Source organism: Balaenoptera acutorostrata, unplaced genomic scaffold (genome assembly GCF_949987535.1).
Source record: "Balaenoptera acutorostrata unplaced genomic scaffold, mBalAcu1.1 scaffold_1292, whole genome shotgun sequence".
In the NCBI taxonomy this organism is placed as follows: Eukaryota; Metazoa; Chordata; class Mammalia; order Artiodactyla; family Balaenopteridae; genus Balaenoptera; species Balaenoptera acutorostrata.
The window spans coordinates 2,507-12,018 of NW_026645645.1; positions in this window are offsets into that span (position 1 = coordinate 2,507).

A 9,512-nucleotide genomic window follows, 5' to 3' on the forward strand; every position below is an offset into this window, starting at 1 on the left:
AGAAAGCCCATGTGCAGCAACCAAGGCCCATGTGCAGCAACCAAGACCCAATGCAGCCAAAAATAAATTAATTAATTAAAAAAAAAAGAAAGACAAAATAATATTCTGGGCTGGGCCAAGTATAGTCCACTTTGTGCTAGAAAATGGAAATGAAGACTCAGGCTAGATACTGGCCAAGTTAATTGTTAAACAGGACAAGCGCCAGCAGAGAACAGAGCCAGCTGTCACCAATAGTGGGTACACGTGTTTCAGATAAGGCAGAGGATGGGTAGAGGAAGATGAGAGGCAGTCATAGGATTCCCAGAGCCCTGAGGTCACACAGAGCTTTTAGATGAAGAAGATGTCATAGAGGGTCATGAAGGTGACCCTGGAGTCCAAGGGAATTATTAGGCACAAGGAGGGAAAGACTGTCACTCAGCAGTCCTGTGGCCACAGTGCTAACACATGGTTGTCTGAGGGGCTACCTGGATCCACACATAGAAAAAGGATTAGGAACTGGTTCTGGGGTGAAACTGAGGACACTGCCAGGCCCAATCCCAGAGACATCCAAAGCTTTTGTGAATCAAGAGACTCTGTGGCAAAGGAGTTGAGAGCCTGGGCTCTGAAGCCAGACTACTGGGTTTGAATCCCAGTTCCACCCCTTACTAGCTTTGCCAACTTGAGCTATTATTTCACCTCTTTGCCTCCGACTCCTTATCTGTAAGTGGGAGTATCAATACCTAACTCATGGGATGTTATGAGAATGAAGTGAACAGTGTCTGGCACATAGAAAGTACTCAGTAAGTGTTATTGTTATTATCATTACTGCTGTTGTTATTAGGATCTCAACAGGGAGAAGGAAAACATGTCTATCAGTGAACACGACAGACTGAATAAAAATTATGACTAGAGTTGTCTTGGACTCAAATCAATATACTTAACATAAAATCGGTATACTTCTTTTGTCTAATTTACCTTTTCTTTTGTTGTTGCCTTTAAGATCCCCCTGAAAAGAACCAATCTTATTCATCTCCAACACGGGAGAATTTTTGAAAGGGAAAAAGAACTTCGTCACATTTCAACTAACAGAGGGAGAGGGTTAAAGCCTCCCTAGCAGTAAGGCACAGTGTGATGGTAACTATATCAGCCGGAAAATCATGGAAACTTAGTGAGGCTGGGGAAATGAACTGAGTAAGGATTACCATGCCCTCTTGTCAAAATTGGTTTCCTATGAAACCAATTCACAGGAAATAATTTCATCTGAAATAATGTTTTAGGTTTTTTTGTTTTTGTTTTTTTATCAGTTAAAAAAATATGGAGGAGTCCAAAGAACTCATTCAAAATTTGGCTCCAAAGATGCTTCTTCCCAAGTGCCAGATCCTGGACTAGGGCTGTCCATACTAACTCCAGCTCAGGGCAATCCTACTAATTCTATGAAGATGGCTCTCAGTTAGGTCCCAGGTTATATGTTCCTGGGGCCTGTGTTTTTATGAATATTCACCTAATCTACCTCTCTTCTATTTATCATTCTTAGAGTTGGAAAGGACCTTAGACATCACCTGGCCTGATATCCACCCAACAAAGGAATGAATACCATTCATTCCTTTACTTTTCAAGCACCAATTGCATGTTAGGCTCACCATGCTAGACATTGGGATAAAAAGGCTAATAAAATAAAATTCCTGCTCTAAGGAAGGTCATAGCTGGGGAGTGAGGCCATCATAAAATTGATTATGACACTGCATGATAATACCATGATAGGGATGTGACCAGAAAAAGTGGATGCCTTAGAAAAGGGGTATTCAATCCAAGCCATGGAGGCCTCTGAAGGCTTCCTGAAGAGGCGATACTTGAGATGAGTGTTCAAAGACGAACAGAAGTTGGTCGGGGTAGTCAAAGTTAAAGAGCTGGGAAGGATTAAAGAGGAGACAGCACTGAGATTTGAGAGCATGACATGTTCAGGTAAACTCTGGGAGACAGGACTATCGAGTGGGGTAGAGGGAGCACAGGAGGGATAAAAGGTAAAACCAGAGAAGTCAGCAGCCAGGTCATTAAAGGTTTATAATATCAAGAGTTTGACCTTTATCCCAATGGGACGACACCTATGAGTTCCATAACAAATGGAGTAGCATGATGAGATGTGCATTTTAGGAAAACCACTCTGGTAGCAATTTGGGCATGGATTTAAGGAGACCATGACTAGAGTCAGGGAAAACAGGAGGATATTGCAATAATCCAATCAAGAGATAATGAGACTCTGCTCTAGGGCAGTGGCAATGAAGATAGGAGGAAAGGGACATATTAAAGACATAGAATCAGTAGGACGTTGTGAAGGGCTCATGAGGGGTGAGAGTTAAGAATGACTCCCAAGTTTCTGGCTCAAGCAGGTGGTTGGTGCTCTTCACCAGCACGGGGAATACAGGGGGAAGAGCACACCTGGAAGGGGCAGGAGATGATCAAATAAATTTTGGACACATTAGGTTTGAGAACCCTCTGAAAAGTCAAAGTGGAAGTGTCCAGAAAGCCAGTGTGTTTTCGAACAGGAAGCACAGGGGTGAGATCAGAGATGAGACACAGATTTGGAAGCCATCAGAGTAGGGGGGCAACTGAGGGTGGGAAAGAGTATAAAATCATGCAGTATAAAATCATAAAGTGAGAAGAGAAGGTCTGGGAACAAATTCTGGGGAAAAAGGAGAAGAGTCTAAGAAGGACCAGTCAGAAAGACATAAAGAAACCAAGAGAGCCAGGTGTCATGGCAGGCTGAGGACAAGTGAATTTAAAAAGGAGGAAGTGGTTGACAGGGTCAAATGCTTCAGGAAGACCAATTAATATCTGAAAAGCATCCTTTGGATTTAACAAACAAAAAGAAACATTCAGGTGGAGAGTTTGGTAAGATTAACCTCTGTTGGCCAGAGAGAATAGAAGCCCAATGGCAGAGGTCAAAGGGCATCTAGGAGGTAAGGAAGTAAGGGCAGATGCAAATATAAACTGTTCTCTCAAGAACCTGGGCTTTCAAGGGGAGGAGAAACAGGGTCCAGAAAAGGTAGTCTTGGTTTCTTTTTATTTATTTGTTTGTTTTTAGCTTTTTACATATCCTAGGGAAAAAAGGGTTGCCTCTGCTGGAAAACCTCCCATGATGAGAAGCACACTACATCACAAGATATTTCATTCTGGTTTTGGACAGCTCATAAAAAAGCAACCGTGTGTGTTAGAAATGATACATGAATTAAGCTAAAATTAGCTTCACTATACCTTCCATCCTATCTCTTCTATAGGAACCTTTCAACTATCAAACCCACCTCCCCTTCCATAAAAAAAATTATTTACTCAGAATTGGACATATCCAATTACTTCAACTTCACTATCTTGGCAGCCTTCCAACAATTACAGCATAGTTTGTCAATATCCTTTTGAAAATATATTTTCTAGAATTAGACACAGTATTCTATATGTGATCTAAACAGTATATAGAGAAATCCTTATTTCTCTGGTTTAGAGATTATATTTTAATTTGCATCATCACTCAAAAGTCTTTACTCGGGCTTCCCTGGTGGCGCAGTGGTTGAGAATCTGCCTGCCAATGCAGGGGACATGGGTTCGAGCCCTGGTCCGCGAAGATCCCACATGCCGCGGAGCGACTAGGCCCGTGAGCCACAATTGCTGAGCCTGCGCGTCTGGAGCCTGTGCTCCACAACAAGAGAGGCTGCAATAGTGAGAGGCCCGCGCACCACGATGAAGAGTGGCCCCCGCTTGCCACAACTGGAGAAAGCCCTCGCACAGAAACGAAGACCCAACACAGCCATAAATAAATAAATTAAAAAAAAAAAAAGTCTTTACTATTCTCCTTTGTTCTAAGAGCAATGTCTAAACCCTTTTATCTAAAAGTCAAGGTTCTCGAGAGAGTCTAGACATAATCTATACTCTTTTGAGCTTTTCTACAATGATCCGCTCTCTACATTGTAGAACACTTTGCTCTCATCAACTTATTGATGTTTTATTTATGGTGTCACAGAATTTACAGGAGATGCCAGGAAATTTGAGGGCTCTCATAACCACCATAGTTTTCCTTGAGCCAGAACTGAAATTATATCAAAATTTCCCACATCCTCCATCTGATGGAGGATATTATGGTCCTCTCCAGTCACAATCATGGCTTTTTGTTTGCTTTCCTTTAATCTCTATTATGTCTCCATATTGTTTACTACCCTCAGGTTTGTAGATCTCATATAGATGAGAACCTTTCTTATATATCCTCACCCCTCTTATTAAACAAGTCTTTTAAACAGACAATCTTCTTCAATTGCCATTTTTTACTTACGAGCTCAATACCCTAAAATCTCAGGAATATTTATATTTATCTTCTTGTATTAAAGTTTAAGTACCTTACTTGTTACACATGCTTTTTGTTGATATACAGATAAGGCTATAAATACTGTTTGCAATCTGTATTCTTGGTATTTTTCTTTAACCTAAGTTGACCTAAGGGCATTTCCTTCAGAAGATGCTTCTTTCTGTGTCACCCGTGGGCCTCACATGTCTGCTTTTGGCTTTACTGGGGTAATTTTCTCCTTCTACTTCAAAATTCGCTTAAATCCTTCTAGACAGATCAACAAGGTTTTCTGCCAAAGCACATCCTTCCCAATTTTTACAAGATGCACTCTGCCCCTTGCCAGAAGTCCATCATCCTGGCTCTGTAGGATATAGTCCAGAAGACTTTTTAAAACACCATCTACACAAGTAGCCATTTATTTCTCAGCCTCCCTTCTTTTCCACAGTCACTGCCATCACACGGAACAAGAGATAAATACACCACCTGTGCTTTCTAATCTTTCAGTGTGCTACCCAGAACTTTCAAGTCATTAGGAATACAGTCCCAGTTTCTTCTGAGTTTGCCATTTGTTCCACACAGGAAGCAACAAAAGTGGGGGGACAATTCATAGTCTTGATAAGAAGTTCTTGGCAGGCTTTCTATAATATCTTGGATATTGGCTCCGACCCTTTCTCAATTTTCCACATCAAGTGCATACAACGTGACCTTCAAAACCCTTGTTTGGGAATTAACCACCATATAAAACATCTTTCTTCTTCCTGACAGTGGTCACAAGACCCCTCCCATCAGCTCATGCCAGTAACTTCTCCCTAGTGCTTTCTGGAAGGAATGTCCTGAGTCCACCCCAACGGGAAGAGTGCCAGGCAAGATCCAAAGGGTAAGACTGTCCTTCATTTCTCTGCCATTTCACATTCTTCCACTTGCCCATTTCATGACATTAATTTATCAACATTTTCCTGGCTTTCTTTCTATCTTTTTTCATCCTGCCTAAGAACCTTTCATCATCTCTAAGAAACTGGGGAGGGTAGAAGACACAAGAGGGAGGAGATATGGGGATGTATGTATACATATAGCTGATTCACTTTGTTATACAGCAGCAACCAGCACACCATTGTAAACCAATTATACTCCAATAAAGATCTTAAAAAAATAAAAAATAGAATGTGAAAAAAAAAAAGAAACTGGAGTGTGGAAAAGTACCTGTTTAATCTCTCCCCCCTCTCCCTTCTGCTTGCATTTGCAGCTGCTATACTTGGTCACCATCTCAGGCATGAAAAGAAAGATGGAACATACTCCAAAGGTCACTACACTACCGCAAGGCAGGTGTTTTTTTTGGATCACCAAATGGACTAAGGGTTTATCTTGGTTTCACTAGATGCACTCCTTGAAAACCTTAAAAGAGTAAAGATTACGTCTCCTCCCTTATTGTGGGACTTCTTAGAGGTTTAGAATACTCTGGCTGCATGTTTTTTATTAGACTGTGAGTTCTTCAAGACAGAAGCTGTGCATCTCTTTCATTTTCCACAGTGCCCAACACAGAGACTTAATGGGACATGGAAACTGAATGCAACTGTCCAACTCTGTGGACAGAGGTTTTCCATCTCTATGGATTACCCTATTCTGGTCGCCCTTAGTACTCTGGTAGGTTAGCTGATTACACTTTGAATAACATTAATGGGCAAGGTCACTGATGGGTCCACTAAAATGTTTCCCTTCCATTTTCGCCTATTTTGTCCCCAAGACTCAGAATGGGTTTTGTTGGGTTTTTTTAATGTATTCTATTCAAGTTTGAAGAAAAAGCAAGGGTCAGCTAGAGAAATAACTAACTAGAGATTATTGAATGAAGTACTTAATTGTGCCCGTGTTTTTATATTTCTTTAAATCTTTCTTTGAATGGTCTGTTCTTTCAAAAATGTTACACTGATGCGTAGCTGCTTAAGTGTGACTTGGTGCTTTGAGATTTTAAATAATATATATTTGAATGTAAATGCTTGCTATTTTGACTAAACTAGCCTACAGAGAGTCTGGCATTTCAGATAATGAGGTCATAAAGCAGACCACTAACAGCAGGCACAGCTGCTCTCTAAACCACAGGCACTTGAGTACTCCCCTACTGAGTCACAGCAAACATCTCAGGACAAAATGTCAGTACCACTGCCCACTCTACCTCTTGGGCAGATATGGATGCATCTATACCCTGAAAGCTATGCTCTTACGGGTAGCAATTCCATCCCTACGCCTGTTCATACTCCCAATGACAGCTAACATGCAACACACACACACCCCATATATATATATTATATATATATATAATATATATATATACATGTATGTATATATGTATATATAAGTAATAAGTGTTTTTTAAAAATCTGACTTATGCTATAGCCTGAGTCATTTGATGAGTTTATAGGCAACTCGAGTCAAGCATCTATCTGGAGCAGGAGGGGTTCCCACTGGTCCCCAGCTCTTCTATTTGAGCATGGACAATCTCAGCAGCTTAGACTAGAAAGACCTGTAGAGACAGCCCCTTGGTGCGTCCCCTGGCCCTGGCCCCTCACCACCTGCCTGTCAGGCTGTCATGACTGAGGCTCCTTTCCTCACGCAGCTCGGCTTCTACGTAGGCTATTCAAAGAGTGCCATCTGCAGGATGAAGGGAGGATCATAAATATTTATTCATTTCCTTCAAATGATAGTTGAAGAATTTAAAAATGTGTTCAAGAGCTAATCAACACAAGATTTAAGTTAAAGTTTAATGACAGATAATGAATTGCTACATTCATTCTTCACAGGTATCATTTGTATTTATTTTAATGACTGCCTTAAATGTCTTTACTCCAAAGAGCAACCAATGGTGAGAATCAAAGGTGCCCCCACTATCCCAAGAGTGGAGAGGTGTTCGTTCAGGGCCTTTATGCTGCCCCTGGACCCCTCCCCACGGGTAGCCATTTCTCTGCTCTTCCCTGCAGAAGGGCACATGTCCAGTGGTGACAGATGAAATAGCTCTCTTCCTACTTTGACTCAAGACCATTTTTAAAATCTGAATGCAGAGAATGGGAGCTCAGAGTTCCCTTGTCATACCAGCCTCAGGTCAAAGAATCATAAAATCACAAAGCTGAAAGAGGTTCTTTCACTGAATCATGACCCTGTGTAGTGCTGCTGACCAGCGGCCCCCAGTCTCCTACTTCACACCATGTGCAATGCCCTTCCTGACCGTATCTCATAAGCAGCAGCCCACAACAACCAGGAACAGGTTTCTAATTCTTTCACTGTGTGTCACTGATGTCTGACTAACTCAAGAACTATCCAATTCCTGACTAAATTCACTTCTCTCCTCCCAGTGGCCCTCACCTAGTGAGGAGAGAAGCAAGAAAAAGAGCGCCCTTTCCTGCCTGGGTTGCCCCCTTTCTCAGTACCTGGGCGTGATGGTCACACTGCACAGAAAAAAGCAGGGCTGAGGCAGGTGGCTGCTGACCACCCACCTGCCTTGGCCATGGCTGGAGGTGGTTTTCCTGTGTGGACTACCAATTCCAGGATGCTAGGCAGCTCCACTGCCCACTCCCTTCCCCAGAATAGGGATGAGGGAACAAGACAGGATTCATTTCCAGACTACAAGACCCATTTCTAGAGGCCTATTTACAGGAGAATGATGCAGTGATCTCATGGCCCTTCACTGAGGTGTTCCCTTTGTGGTCCGCATCCTCCTAAACCCTCCTAAAAGCAGGAGCCTTTTGGAAGGTATACACTCTCTTCTCTCTCATAAAGACACAGTCTTATCAGGAAGCAGAGGCAGAAACAAGTGGATTATATCAAAAGATTACTCGTTGGCAGGACCAGGGAAAATAATGCCTGTGACAGGGGAAGCCTCCCCTACCCCATTCTTGCTCTTTGTCCTGTACTTTCCATGAGGACACTGGCAATGAATTTTATACCCAATTCCTCCACCTCAGTAAGGAGGGACAGCATGGGGTTAGGGTGAGAACACGGGTCTGGACTCACACCTGGGTTGAAATCCCCACAGAACCGCCGACAAGCTAGATGACAAAGGCACTGAAGGACTTTCTGATCCTTAGTGTTGTCTTCTATAAGACAAGGCTGATACTGTCTATCGTTCAGGGTTGGTGGGAGATAAAACACTTAATAGGCCCATAAGCTCTCAAAAATGTGTCCATCCTTTCTTTAGTATGAATTTAAGTTAATGTGTCTCTGGCACTAACTGAAAGGCATTGTCCCACGGGAAGGGCATATCAGGCACCAGCGAGAAAGTGGAGGAGCAACTGGGAGAAATGAGGTTGAGGTTGGGGAGGCCACGAGGCTTGTTTGGTTGTAACAACACACAAAAATGACAGCCCCCTCATGGGCCTGTGACCACAGCTGGCATTGCCTGTGAGGCCACAGCAGTAAGACAGCAAGGAGGAGTGGGCTGGATCAGGGCGGTGGGTGGCTCTAGGGATGTCCTTCCCAAGTGAGGAGGGCTGAACCACAGGACAGCCAAAAGGCAGGGGCACCAAAGCTATGGGATGGCTCTATTCCAACAGATGGTCCCAGGTACCACAATGCCCACTCTCAGCAGGCAGGGAGTCTGGATGACCCTCTTCCACCCTTTGCCCCCTAACAGACTGGACAGGCACCAGAATGCCTGGCCACCCAGATATTCTGAGTCTGTAATACATCTTGTCCACCAGAGGCACGTTGGGCCTGTGTCTGTATCATGTTGGCACAGTCCAGCTCATGCTGTAAAAGATCCTTGTGTGGCTATGAGGCTGGTTTTTGTTCTTGTGGTGGTGGTACTGGTGGTCGTGGTAAAATAAACATAACAGAAAACTTAAAAGTTCAGGGGCACTGAGTCACACTGTTGTGCAACCATCACCACCATCCATCTCCAAACATCTCTACCTTGCAAAACTGAAACTCTGCACCCACTAAATAATAACTCCCCATCAGCACTTGGCAACCACCCTTCTACCTTCTATCTCCATAAATTTGACTATTTTAGGTACTTCATATAAGTGGACTCATATGATATTTGTCCTTTTGTGACTGACATTTCACATAGCATAGTATCTTCAAGGTTCATCCATGCTGTAGCATGTGTCATACTTCCTTACTTTTTTGTTTTTTTTTTTTTTTTTTAGATTACTGGCAACCTTTTGGGTTTTTTTTTTTCTTTTTAATTTTATTTATTTATTTATTCATTTATGGC